This window comes from Mobula birostris, chromosome 2 (assembly GCF_030028105.1).
Source record: "Mobula birostris isolate sMobBir1 chromosome 2, sMobBir1.hap1, whole genome shotgun sequence".
In the NCBI taxonomy this organism is placed as follows: domain Eukaryota; kingdom Metazoa; phylum Chordata; class Chondrichthyes; order Myliobatiformes; family Myliobatidae; genus Mobula; species Mobula birostris.
Window position 1 is genome coordinate 218894468 of NC_092371.1, and position 15164 is coordinate 218909631.

Here is a 15164-nt window from a genome sequence, read left to right on the forward strand (position 1 = left end):
GCAATTAATGATCGAGTCTCCTTAGGTTTGAGAATTGTAAAAATTCACCATCCTCCATGTGAAAAAAATCTTTTTTGAATTCCAAATGGCCTGCACCTAAATAAGACTGATTTTGAGCCAGAGAAAACACAGCCCTCATCCATCATACTGTGCCCTCTAAGTATTTGATAAGTTTCTGCCAGCACGACTTACAAACATTTCAAGTTGTTTACTGTGTATTGGGCAGGATATACATGTATCTTTTCCGGAGCAACAACACTACATTACTTCCAAAAAAAGTGTGAAATATGAAATATCAATACTAACCCAAGTTAATTAGCACAACTGAGCCGGCTACATTATAGGGCTGTGAAAACACACTAGAGGAATTTCCTGAGGGGAAACCAACTTTACTTTCAAAGCAGGAACCATGATGCTTTGCAAACAAGCAAGCACAGAAGCATTTGCAATCTCAATCCTGGCGTAAAGTAAAACTGAAGAACATTACCACTTCATTTAATAATATACTTTGCTTTCAAATTTGATATATACTAAATATTCTAAATGATACAAATAAAAATATTTCCTTTAGCACTGCGCAAATTATAATTGCTACCTCTAAAGACTAGTCTGTAATTTAATTGAACAGAAAAATCCCAAATTCACAAAATAATCTTAAAAAAAGAACACTATTTTTTTCTGATGAAGGAACACTTAAATCAGACTAACAGTTTATCATCAATTGTAAATAAGCCTACAATTTATTCTAATAGCTCAAACATACCATCCAGCACAATGTTTTCTGTCCGAAATAAGTTCAAGCAATATATCAATCACATTTGTATTTAAGCACTGCAAAAAAAAAAGAAACTAATGATGGGAAGCAGACTAGGAGAAAATACCTTAACAATATTGCATTCAATTCTTTAATTGAGTGTAATTTTGTAAATAGATTTATTGCAAATTGAATGCCACTATATATGCAATCAATTTAACTCCAAGTAAATGAAATAGACCAAATACCAATTTGGTTGAAAAGCAAAAATTTCAACTGGCAATGGGATGGATCTGACATGCAAAAAACAAAGGAAATTTACAAGTGTATGGTAGTCAAAGCCAAATCAAATGAAGTGAGCAAAAACTGCAGAGTAAAGCACAAATGAGAAAATGCAAGAGCATAATACATTTGGAACTGAAGCAGCTTTGAACTGCCAGGGTTAAACTAATTGTCCTGAAATTAAACAACTTCACAAGTTAAATAACTATTATGCTACACAACAAAAAGAGAAGTGAATATTAGAAAAGTTAAAAAAAATTACTAATTAGAAAAGAGAAAGTCAATTACCATGAGAAGACTGGGTGAACAATTTTCACTGCCTGTGTGCCACAAATACTGAAGCACCGGGTTCAAATGTTTCTGTACTCACGATAACAATAATAAAAACAGAAAATAGGATAAACACTCAGCTCAGTAGACATCTCCAGAGAGAGCAAGAGCTTATTTGTGTGCTATGATACATCACAACCTAAAAAGTTGAATGTCCCTATAAACTTTTAAGATACAAAGGACAGAGAAAAGAAATACTGAACATAGAACATAGAATAGTACAGCACAGTACAGGCCCTTCGGCCCACAATGTTGTGCCGACCCTCAAACCCTGCCTCCCATATAAGCCCCGACCTTAGATTCCTCCATATACCTGTCTAGTAGTCTCTTAAACTTCACTAGTGTATCTGCCTCCACCACTGACTCAGGCAGTGCATTCCACGCACCAACCACTCTCTGAGTAAAAAACCTTCCTCTGATATCCCCCTTGAACTTCCCACCCCTTACCTTAAAGCCATGTCCTCTTGTATTGAGCAGTGGTGCCCTGTTGGAAGAGGCACTGGCTATCCACTCTATCTATTCCTCTTATTATCTTGTACACTTCTATCATGTCTAAATAAAAGAGGTCAATGAGGGGATAAATTATAGAGGAGACTAAACAACAAAATTGGATTAAGATGCAAAGGGATAGAGGATGCTAATGTAACAAGTGAAGAAACAAAAGATCAGGACAAAGAAGATTGAAGAGAAAAGCAGAATCATATGAAGTTATAGAAAGAACAGAGTCCTGGAAATCTGAAATGAAGAATTCTGGAAATGCGCATTCAAAGTTAGTGACTCATCACTGAGACAAGTATTAATGTCAGAATGAAATGCTGTCCCTCAGCTTTATATTGTGCTTTATTTACTTTATTAACTTCCAAATATTGACAGCAGTTCAAGAAGAATAGATTTGATTTCCACATGATCTCAAATGCCTCTTGTGCACAAATTCTTTCCCATAGTCCAGCTGAAATTTACACGCAAGAAATCTCCATTTGATGGGAGTATTGTGAGCAGTTAGTTAATAAAAGTTGTGCTGGTATTAGAAAAAGTTCACAAGAAATGTCCCTTGAATGAAACAGTTAATATTCAAGCAACACACATCAAAGTTGCTGGTGAACGCAGCAGGCCAAGCAGCATCTGTAGGAAGGGGTGCAGTCGACGTTTCAGGCCGAGACCCTTCGTCAGGACTAACTGAAGGAAGAGTGAGTAAGGGATATGAAAGTTGGAGGGTGAGGGGGAGATCCAAAATGATAAGTAAGGGATATGAAAGTTGGAGGGGGAGGGGGAGATCCAAAATGATAGGAGAAGACAGGAGGGGGAGGGATAGAGCCAAGAGCTGGACAGGTGATAGGCAAAAGGGAATACAAGAGGATCATGGGACAGGAGGTCTGGGAAGAAAGACAAGCGGGGGGGGGGGGAGGACCCAGAGGATGGGCAAGAGGTATATTCAGAGGGACAGAGGGAGAAAAAGGAGAGTGAGAGAAAGAATGTGTGCATAAAAATAAGTAACAGGTGGGGTACGAGGGGGAAGTGGGGCCTAGCGGAAGTTAGAGAAGTCGATGTTCATGCCATCAGGTTGGAGGCTACCCAGATGGAATATAAGGTGTTGTTCCTCCAACCTGAGCGTGGCTTCATCTTTACAGTAGAGGAGGCCGTGGATAGACATGTCAGAATGGGAATGGGATGTGGAATTAAAATGTGTGGCCACTGGGAGATTCTGCTTTCTCTGGCGGACAGAGCGTAGATGTTCAGCAAAGCGGTCTCCCAGTCTACGTCGGGTCTCGCCAATATATAAAAGGCCACATCGGGAGCACCGGACGCAGTATATCACCCCAGTCGACTCACAGGTGAAGTGTTGCCTCACCTGGAAGGACTGTTTGGGGCCCTGAATGGTGGTAAGGGAGGAAGTGTAAGGGCATGTGTAGCACTTGTTCCGCTTACACGGATAAGTGCCAGGAGGGAGATCAGTGGGGAGGGATGGGGGGGACGAATGGACAAGGGAGTTGTGTAGGGAGCGATCTCTGCGGAATGCAGGGGGGGGGGGGAGATGTGCTTAGTGGTGGGATCCCGTTGGAGGTGGCGGAAGTTACAGAGAATAATATGCTGGACCCGGAGGCTGGTGGGGTGGTAAGTGAGGACCAGGGGAACCCTATTCCTAGTGGGGTGGCGGGAGGATGGAGTGACAGCAGATGTACGTGAAATGGAGGAGATGCACTAAAGAGCAGAGTTGATAGTGGAGGAAGGGAAGCCCCTTTCTTTGAAAAAGGAAGACATCTCCCTCGTCCTAGAATGAAAAGCCTCATCCTGACAGCAGATGCGGCGGAGACGGAGGAATTGCGAGAAGGGGATGGCGTTTTTGCAAGAGACAGGGTGAGAAGATGAATAGTCCAGATAGCTGTGAGAGTCAGTAGGCTTATAGTAGACATCAGTGGATAAGCTGTCTCCAGAGACAGAGACAGAAAGATCTAGAAAGGGGAGGGAGGTGTCAGAAATGGACCAGGTAAACTTGAGGGCAGGGTGAAAGTTGGAGGCAAAGTTAATAAAGTCAACGAGTTCTGCATGCGTGCAGGAAGCAGCGCCAATGCAGTCGTCGATGTAGCGAAGGAAAAGTGGGGGACAGATACCAGAATAGGCATGGAACATAGATTGTTCCACAAACCCAACAAAAAGGCAGGCATAGCTAGGACCCATACGGGTACCCATGGCTACACCTTTAGTTTGGAGGAAGTGGGAGGAGCCAAAGGAGAAATTATTAAGAGTAAGGACTAATTCCGCTAGATGGAGCAGAGTGGTGGTAGAGGGGAACTGATTAGGTCTGGAATCCAAAAAGAAGCGTAGAGCTTTGAGACCTTCCTGATGGGGGATGGAAGTATATAAGGACTGGACATCCATGGTGAAAATAAAGCAGTGAGGGCCAGGGAACTTAAAATCATCGAAAAGTTTAAGAGCGTGAGAAGTGTCACGAACATGGGTCGGAAGGGATTGAACAGGGGGCGATAAAACAGTGTCGAGGTATGCAGAAATGACTTCGGTGGGGCACGAGCAAGCTGAGACAATAGGTCGGCCAGGACAGGCAGATTTGTGGATCTTGGGTAGGAGGTAGAAACGGGAAGTGCGGGGTGTGGGAACTATAAGGTTGGTAGCAGTGGATGGGAGGTCCCCTGAGCGGATAAAGTCGGTGATGGTGTGGGAGACAATGGCCTGGTGCTCCTTAGTGGGGTCACGATCAAGGGGTAAATAAGAGGAGGTATCCGCGAGTTGTCGCTGTGCCTCGGCAAGGTTCAGTTGTTCAGTTAATATTCAAGGAGTGTTTGATGGCTCTGGGCTCGTACAAGCTGGGGTTTAGAAGAATGAGGGGGTATCTCACTAAAACCTATTGAATACTGAAAAGCCTAATTACAGCGGACATGGAGAGGATGTTTTCTATCACAGGGGAGTCTGGAGTCTGGGACCAGAAGGCACAGCTTGAGAACACCAGGATATCCCTTTACAACAGAGAGGAGGAAGAATTTCTTTAGCTAGAGGGTGGTGAATCTGTGGAATTCATTGCCACAGACAACTGTGGTGACTAAATCATGGGGTTTAAGGCAGAGGTTGATCTGTTATTGATAAGTCAGGGCTTCAAAGGTTACAGGGAGAAAGTAGGATAATGAGGTTGAGAGGGATAAAAAATCAGTTATGATGGATTGGTGCAGAAGACTCAAAAGGCCACATGGTCTAATTCTGTTCCTAATCCAAACCCTATACTTTGACTGAAAATCCTAAAAAAAAATGAAAATGTAACCAACAAAATCAAGAAACCCTTAACAGGAGCCTGAAGGCACACACTCAATGATTCAGGAACAGCTTCTTCCCCTCTTACATCAGATTTCTGAATGGACATTGACCTCACTGCTTTTTTATTTCTATTTTTGCACTACTTACTTAACTATTTTAAAAAATAATATAAATAAATATTATGAATATATACACACACTTACTGTAATTCAGTTTTTATTATGTATTTCAATGTACTGCTGCCACAAAACAAATTTCACAACATCTGCTGGTAATATTAAACTTGATTCTGGTACCTGGGTTAGCCCATCTGTCGAAGCAGTGTGGCCACTGTTGCATGCAAACAGTTAATCCGGGTGAGGGTAGCCGGGAACCTCCAACCCCAGCGAGATCAGGATGTGCCTAGCCCAGCATGTGAAGCCAGTTCCGGTGGACTGGCCGGATGAGATCAACAACAAGATCCAACAGTCAAGGCGGCAGCGCTGCAACGCTTTGTGAAGAATGGAGGGTATGATAGGGCACAGACGGCGTCATGGCTTTCCACTGCAGCCGAGGAAGTCTCCAGTCCTGTTGATTTTTTGTACCATTGGAGCAAGACTCTTGAGGCCGAGAGAGTGGAATTGCTCCAGTGCAATGGCTTTTTCACTATAAAACTCCTCCCGCAAAGGTTATGTCATTGTCGGAAACGATGGACAACCAATGAATTTTGAAACAGTGGCTCCTGATTGAGAAACACAAAAGTGCATCGTATGTACAATTTCGGTTAAACAGAGGGTTAGTCTCCATGCTTTGTGCAAACCTACTAAGGAATTAAGATGCTGCACAACAGCATGAGTCAGCACGAAATGTGTAAAGAACAGTCTCCTATTCCCAGCTGTGGCATTGCATTAGATCAACAACACATAACCCTATACATCCACGACTGTTTGGCCAGGTCCTGCTCCAGCTCCATCTCTACAAGCTTGCAGGTGACACCACTGTAGTGGGCTAAATCTCAAATGATGATGATGAGTCCAAATAGAAAGAAGACAGAGCGCCAAATGGCATGGTGTCATGACAAAAAACCTTTTCCTCAATGTTGTTCATTGTCTTCGGGTGGGGGGAGGGTGGTGTTGGTGGACATATTCCTGTTTACATCAATGGTGCTGTGGTTGAGAAGGTCAAGAGCAGCAAGTTCCAAGGAGTAAACATCACCAGTAGCTCATACCGATCCAATCACATAGATGCCACAGTTAAAAAACCTCACCAGCATCTCTACTTCCTCAGGAAGCTGAAGAACCTTGTCATGCCCCCTTTGACCCACAGCAATTTTCATTAAAACACCACAGAAAGCATCCTATTCAGATGACTCTCGATATGACAATAGCTCTGCACATGACCACATCATAACTGCAGAGAATTGTGGGCATAGTTCAGCATGGCATTGAAATCAGCCTCCCCTCCATGGATTCTGGCACCATTCCTTACTGCCTTGGTAAAGCAGTCAATATGATCAAAAACTTCTCCCATCCAGTTCATTCTCTCTCCGCGCTCTCATTGGGCAGACAATATAGAAGCCTGATAGCAAGTTCAACCAGGCTCAAAGACAGATTTTATCCCACTGGTCATTGGATCTGTGCCAGGTTAAAACGTGAAAAACATTCATTTCAGTGAAGAGAAATGCCCACAAGAGATGATGGTATGAACTAAAGTATATATTTTTTAATTAATTAGGTTCATTTTGTTTTAATTGCATAAATGCTTGTAAGTTATTTTTAATTGTTATGTTTTCATTTATATATTTTTCAATGTTTTTGACACTAAAAACACAAAGTTTTTGATAAATTTATTAGCCAGCTCAGCTGGGAGTTGGCCTTACTGGCTAGGAAAGATTTTCTCATGTTGCTTCCTGCATGGAGGTTGTTCTGCACCTGTGCTCACTCCACGTGGCAGCGTTACATTGTGCAAGGTCATGCTTTTTAGTATTGGAACAGTTTCAGCAAGGTAATTTATAACAAAGGATACACACTTTGTACTTACCAAGAATCTCAGTAGTGAAGACAAATGGCCTGCCACTAACAGCAAATACTGGCCCTTACATTTTAGTAACCAGACATCCCAGCCCAAATGTCAAACGTGCAGGGAATTTTATTTCTGCTTCATTTTTAGGATCTGTGTCACTGGCGAAGCCAGCGTCATTTATGCATCCGTAACTGCCCTTGAGAAGGTTCTGATGAGGTGCTACAATTCTTCAAGTAAAGATACTCCACAGTGCTATTAGGGAAGGCATCCTGGAATTAACCCCAACAGTGAAGGAGCACCAGGGATACACTGCCAAGTGAAGATGTTGTCAACTTGAAGCTGCTGGCATTTCTATATATATGTTGCCTCTGGACTTCATAATGGTGGAGATCAAGTGTTTGAGGGGTGCTGTTCAGCGTGTAACTACACTGCATTTTGTAGATAGCACAGTGCAGTCAGTGTGCCAGTAGTGAAGAAAATTAACATTTACAACAATTGCTGGAATGTGCATCAGGCAGCCACTTTGTTGTGGATGATGTTGAGGTTCGAGTTGTTGGTGCTGCACTCGTCCAGACAAACAGACAATATTCCATCATACTCCTGACCTGTGCCTTGCAGATGGTACTAAGGTACGGGGTATTAGAAGGAAAAGGAAAGTCTGATTAGCTAAATCATGTTTATAAAAATGGTGGTCAGTTTTTAAAAACTGTTTCAGTCTCAGAATGGAAGTTGTTTTGAAAAATATTTGATCCTACCAGCCAACTAAACCTCTTCTGCTTTGACAGCTCTCAAGACTTGTGAAGGTAATTCAGTCTCTGCCATTTGGAGATACTCAAACAATTAAATTTAGCTGGCAAGAGCATTTCAGGGACAATATTCCCTTACAGCACCACTGGAGGTCCAACCACTGTTCATTTAGCATTGTAATCCAAAATAGGCTGTAGACATCCATACCAAGCAGCTACAAGATTGGGGAATCCTTCACACAGGAATTTAAGCACAAAAATCAACTTTTCTTCTTTATCTTCATATGCTACCTGACCTGTTGAATATTTCCAGCATTTTCTGTTTATATTTAAGATTTCCAGTACCTGTTGTAAATGTATATTGCCCTTTGCTTGTAAGAACAACTATCAAGATTAAATTTAATAAAAAGTTTAATCATTAACTTAATAAAAGTGAAACAGTCATCAGGTACTAACCTCTTGCCAGTTTCGAGGAGATCCCCCAATAACCTATGGCAGAACAAACTATCAATAAATCAGAAACTTCCATACTGACATTCGCTCAAAAGGAGTTCATGCTTTGAGATGAGTAAAGATGCAAAAAGGCCCAAAGTTTTGGAATGTTTAAGCATGAAGGTAACAAAAGCAGCAATCATGGAATCAGCACCAATCAGATTGGAGTGATTATTCCATGCTACAGAACATTCACTCAGTGGCTACCTCATGCAGTAGATCTGTACATCTGCCCGTTAATGCAAATACTAATTAGCAAAACCTATGGGGGCCGTTGTTGTTCGGACCAAATATAAGAATGGGGAAGAAATGTGAGCTAATTGACTTTGACTGTGGAATGGTCTTTGGTGCCAGATGGGGTCGTTTGAGTACCTCCGAAACTGCTGATCTCCTGGGGTTTTCATGCAGAACAGTCTCCAGTTTACAGAGAATGACAAACAAAAAACATCCAATGAGTAGCAGCCTTGTGGGCAAATGCCTTGTTAATAAGAGAGGTTAGGGAAGATTGGCCAGACTGGTTCAAGCTGACAGGAAAGCAACAGCAACTCAAATTACCATGCATTACAACAGTGGTGTGTGGAAGAGTATCTCTGAATGTACAATACAGTTTGATAACTTCGAAGGCGATGGCCTACAGCAGCAGAAGACCATGACATACACTCAACTGCTGCCTTATTAGAGTCAGGGGGTACCTAATAAAGTGGCCACTGAGTGTATAAAATAATTTAAATTTAGTCAAGGAAGATCAAAATAATCTCCTTTTTTTGGGTCTGCTGCACTTTCTATCCCAAGTATATGAAAGAAGGGCTAGTACAAGTGTTAGGAGCAGCAGTATGATTTGCTTCAGTTTCAAGTCTCACTCAATGTCATTGCTAAATTAAAAACCACTGGTCCTTCAGTAATACAAGCATCACCAAAATTTCACAATAACCCAGCAAACTTATTACATAAAAATAACTATTTGTTAACTGTCGCTATATAATCAAACTCTGTATACAGCAAAATAATGTGCAAAATGCATCATTTATATATTCAGAAATAATTTGGTGGTTCATCGTGTCTAATGATGACAGATCGAGAAATACAATATTTGCCTAAAATCACATAAAAGCAGATGTAATAAAATAACATTTTCTTTGTTAAGTGTTATGCTATTGTCCCATTAACCAACAAATTTATATCTATCCTGTAGGTATATACAACAAACCGTATCAGAGATTGCTGCCTTTCCACTAAAGACAAGTTATTTCAGGATTAAAATCTTATTTCAAGATGGATAAGTGCTGAACCATTCTCTACAACACCAAGGCACCAAAAACTGAATACCGTACTTATTAATAAGGGTGGGAATAATGTATTTATTTATTAAAGCCATAACAGGAAAAATATACTGAGATAAATCACTTCTATGAAACCAGCTGATTATTTTCACAAGAGCTCTCTGCTTTTCACAAGCCCACTAAACAATGTACCTGCATAAATATACCTGTTGTCTACTAAGAGTCGATCATCAACTCAATTTTCCCTTCCACAAACACCAAGCCCAGAGAGACTTACTGATACCTAACAACTTCCAGAATAGCAGCCACGCTGCCTTTAAGATACTTTGCACTGTTATTCTATTTCCCATATTTCTCAAAGGCTCTCAGAATTTTAAACCTCGTACACTGCCCCATCTTTTGCTTGACGGTATAACGGACAACATTCTTTTCCTATTTCATGTTCTAGTTTACTTTCCTATTTCAAAGTATTGTACTTAAAATATCATAACTCAGATCAGTCAAGTGCAGTACCACTGGCTAAAGTTTGTACTAAGGCATCAAAAACTGTTGAACAAGTTTCACTTTCTGATTTGTCATTAAGAGAAAATCTTAATTACTAAAGCATCCTAATGAAATGGTAGGGAAAGATATGATAAAAACAGACTTACATTTGCATTTTATTTTTTTTTCAGACAGCCTACCAAATGGTTGGGCTCTGTTCCAAATGGACTAGGAATGGAAGTTCAATTAAAGCATTTTGTTTATGTTGATCTCCACCAAAACATGAGTGTGAAAATAATTTTAATAAGACTGTCGCCATTAAGTCGCATTTAATGTTAGAATTAGCTTTTGTTCAAGGCATTCCTAGGTCAGAGTTGGCCTCCACTTTTTCAAGAGAAACACCATGATGAAGGCCTGTTAATCACTGCACCGCTCAGATCAGTGGCACAAGCACATTCTTTCAATCCAGTCCAGATGAAGGGTCTGGTCTGTAAAGGTGTTTCCCCTTATGTTTACTATCCCACAAATCTTGCCATAACCCCCTAGTTCTGTGAAGTGGAAAGTTTATAATCCATAGTTGAACTTTTTTAGCTAAACAATCAACCCATTCATTCCCTTCAACACCTCCATGTGCAGGGACCCATAAGAAGCAAACAAATAAATCAATATTTCCAATATGAAATAACATTTGATGACCTTCCAACAGTAAATCTGACCTACTGCTAGAAGGACCTTTTTAAGACTCAACAAAACTGAAAAGGAATCTGAACAATTTACAAAATTACATGGACAATTTCCTCCCCTCAACTGTACACCTAAAATGATGGCAACTAATTCTGCTACACAGAAACATAGAAACATAGAAAATAGGTGCAGGAGTAGGCCATTCGACCCTTCGAGTCTGCACAACCATTCAGTATGATCATGGCTGATCATCCAACTCAGAACCCTGTACCTGCCTTCTCTTCATACCCCGATCCCTTTAGCCACAAGGGCCATATCTAACTCCCTCTTAAATATAGCCAATGAACTGGCCTCAACTGTTTCTTCTGGCAGAGAACTCCACAGATTCACCACTCTCTGTGTGAAGAAGTTTTTCCTCATCTCGGTCCTAAAAGGCTTCCCCTCTATCCTCAAACTGTGACCCCTCATTCTGGATACTGATAAATGGTTAGTAAGTAGTTTATCATTACCTGTAATTCAGGCACAAAAACAGCCACACCAACATTCCCAGTTAAATTATCTTTTGATAAATCTGCAAAAATGGTTAACATATCATAATAATTTTCCTTTAATATATTGATGAACTAACTGACTCTAATGTATAACAGAAGTGAAGAAATTTCCTCTCGTTCCCCTTAAACTTTTCACCTTTCACCCTTAACCCATGACCTCTAGTTGTAGTCCCACCCAACCTCAGTGGAAAAAGCTTGCTTGCATTTACCATATCTATACTCCTCATAGTTTTGTGTACCTCTATCTAATCTCCTCTCAATCTTCTACATTCCAAGGAATACAGTCCTAACCTATTAAACCTTTTCCTATAACTTAAGTCCTCAATCTTGGCAATATACTTGAGAATTTTTTTCTGTACACTTTCAACTTTATTTACATCTTTCCTGTAGGTAGGTGACCAAAACTAGACACAATACTCCAAATTAGGCCTCACCAACATCTTATATAACTTCAACATAATATTCCATCTCCTATACTCAATACTATGATTTATGAAGGCCAATGTGCTAAAAGCTTTCTTTACAACCCCATCTACCTGTGACACTACCTTAAAGGAATTATGGATTTGTATTATCCAATCCCTGTTTTCTACAGCACTCCTCAGTGCCTTATCATTCACTGTGCAAGACCTACCCTCATTTGCCCTACCAAAATGCAACAGCTTGGACTTGTCTGCAAGCTCCAATCGTCTTCCTCGCTGTCCACTGCACCTACAGTCTTGGTGTCACCCACAAATTTACTGATTCAGTTAACCACATTGTCACACAGAACATTGACAAACAACAAAGGATCCAGCACTAATCACAATGGCAATCCACCAGTGGCATGCCTTCAGTCAGAGAGGCAACCATCTACCACCATTCTATGGATCTCCCCCGAAGTCAATTTACTACCTTATCCTGAAGCAAAGTGACTGAACATTCTTGACCAACCACCCATCCAGGACCTTGTTAAATGCCTTAATAAAGTCCATGTAGACAATATCCACTGCCTTGCCTTCATCCACTTTCCTAGTAACTTCCTCCAAAAACTCTAAGATTGGTTAGGCATGACCTACCACACATGAAGCCATGTTCACTATCCTTAATCAGTCCATGTCCATCCTAATACTTAAATAACTGGTCGCTAAGAATACCTTCCAGTAACTTTCCCACAACTGATGTCAGACTCATCAGCCTATAATTCCCTGGTTTATGTTTAGAGTATTTTTTTTAAACAGCAGAACAACATTGGCTATCCTCCAATCCTCTGGTACATCTCCTGTTGCTGAGGATGGTCCAAGATGATCTTGGTTGATCTGGGCGTGGATTCATCTCCACCTACCTGCCTTTTCCCCATTACCCTTAATTCCCCTACTCTGAAAAAAATCTACCCAACTTTGTCTTAAATATATTTACTGAGGTAGCCTCCACTGCTTCATCGCGCAGAGAATTCCACAGATTCACCACTCTCTGGGAAAAGCAGTTCCTCCTCATCTCCGTCCTAAATCTACTCCCACCAAATTTTGAGGCTACGTCCCCTATCTATCCCTTTCATAATTTTATGTTTCTACAAGATCTCCTCTCATTCTTCTGAATTCCAGTGAGTACAGTCCCAAACAACTCAATCTCAAAGTCTAACTCCCTCATCTCTGGAATCAACCTGGTGAACCTCCTCTGCATTGCCTCCAAAGCCAGTATATTCTTCAAGTAAGGAGACCGGAACTGCATGCAGTACTCCAGCATAACTTCCCTGCTCTTAAATTCAATCCCTCAAGCAATGAAGGCCAACATTCCATTTGCCTTCTTGATAGCCTGCTGCACCTGCAAACTAACTTTTTGAGATTCATGCACAAGCACTCCAAAGTCCCTCTGCACAGAGCATGCTGCAATTTTTTACCAATTAAATAATAATCAACTCTTTCATTTTCCTTTCCAAAGTGGATGAACTCACATTTACCAACATTGTACTCCATCTGCCAGACCCTTGTCCACTCACTTAACACATCTATATCTCTCTCTCCATATCTTCTGCACAATCTGCTTTTCCGCTCCATTTAGTATCTTCAGCAAACTTAGATATACTACACTCGGCTCCCTCTTCCAGATCGTTAATGTATATCATGAACAGTTGTAGGCCCAGCATCGACCCCTGTGGCACACCACTCACTACTGATTGCCAGCCAGAGTAACACCCATGTATTCCACTCTCAGCTTTCTATTAGTTAACCAATCCACTATCCATGCTAACACATCACCCCCAACTTTATGCACCCTAATCTTATGGATAAGTCTTTTATGCAGCACCTTATCAAATGGCTTCTGGAAATTCAAGTAAATAACCTCCATCTGTTCCCCTCCATCCACTGCGCTCGTTATATCCTCAAAGAACTCCAGTAAGTTTGTCAAACAGGACCTGCCTTTGCTGAATCCATGCTGCGTCTGCCTGATGGATCCATTTCTTTCCAGATGCCTCACTATTTCTTCTTTAATGATAGCTTCAAGCACTTTTCCAACTACAGATGTTAAACTAACTGGCCAATAACTAGCTGCCTTTTGCCTACATCCTTTTTTTGAACAGCGGCATGACATTCACTGACATCCAATCTGCCTGGACCCGCCCAGAGTCCAGAGAATTTTGGTAAATTATCACCAAAACCTCTACTATAACTTCTGCCATTTCTTTCAGTAGCCTGGGATGCATTCCACTGCGTCCAGGGGACTTATCTACCTTTAGGCCCTCAAGTTTGCTCAGTACTACCTCTTTAGTGATAGCTATTTTAAAGAGGTCCTCATCTCCCATCACATCCATAAGATCTCTCTTGTTATCAGAAGGATATTAATATCTTTGCTAGGAACACAGCAATTTCTGTACTTGCCTCCTGTAGGGTCTGAAGGAACATCTTGTCAGGCCCTAGAGATTTATCCACCCTGATTTGCCTCAGCGTAGCAAACACCACCTCCTCTGTAATCTGTATAGGGTCCATGAAATTTGTGCCACTTTACCTATAGACTCTGTATCCGTCTGTCAAGTGAATACAGATGCAAAGAATAAATTTAAGATCTCCCCTTCTGCTTTGACTGCACACATATCACCATTCTGATCTTCCAGTGGACCAATTTTGTCCCTTGCAATCCTTTTGCTCTTAACATACCTGTAAAATCCCTTAGGATTCTCCTTCATCTTGTCTGCTGTAGAGCAACTTCATGTCTTCTTTTAGCCTTCCTGATCTCTTTCTTGTGTTCTCTTACATTTCTTATACTCCAAAAGCACATCATTTGTTCTTACTTGCCTATACCTGCTATGCACCTCCTTTTTTCTCTTAACTAGGGCCTAAATATCTCTTGAAAACTAAGGTTCCCCACACCTTTTATTCTGATAGGCACATACAAGCTTTGTACTCTCAAAATTTCATCTTTGAAGGGCTCCAACTTTCCAAGTACATCTTTGCCAGGAAACAGCCTGTCCAAATCCATATTTGACAGATCCTTTCTGATACCATCAAAATCAGCCTTTCTCCAATTTAGAGTCTTAACCCACAGACCAGACCTATCCCTTCGCATATTTACCTTGAAACAAAAGGCATTGTGGTCACTGGATGCAAAACCCTACACAATCTTCTGTTGTCTGGCCTGTCTCATTCTCTAATAACAGATCCACTATTGCCCACTCTCTCATTTGGACTTCTATGTACAGATGAAGGAAACTTTCTTGAACATATTTGACACACTCTATCCCCCAGCACTTTTACAGTATGCGATTCCCAGTCAATATGTGGAAAGTGGAACAACCTTATGTTTCTTGCAACAGTCTGCAACC

General features: G+C 41.1%; 1 protein-coding gene across 9 annotated transcripts in view; it reads right to left on the reverse strand.

Annotated features, from left to right (window-relative positions):
- LOC140194079 (intersectin-2-like) overlaps positions 1-15164 on the reverse strand; it is a 229096-nt gene that overhangs the window by 196451 nt on the left and 17481 nt on the right. The window lies entirely within an intron of this gene.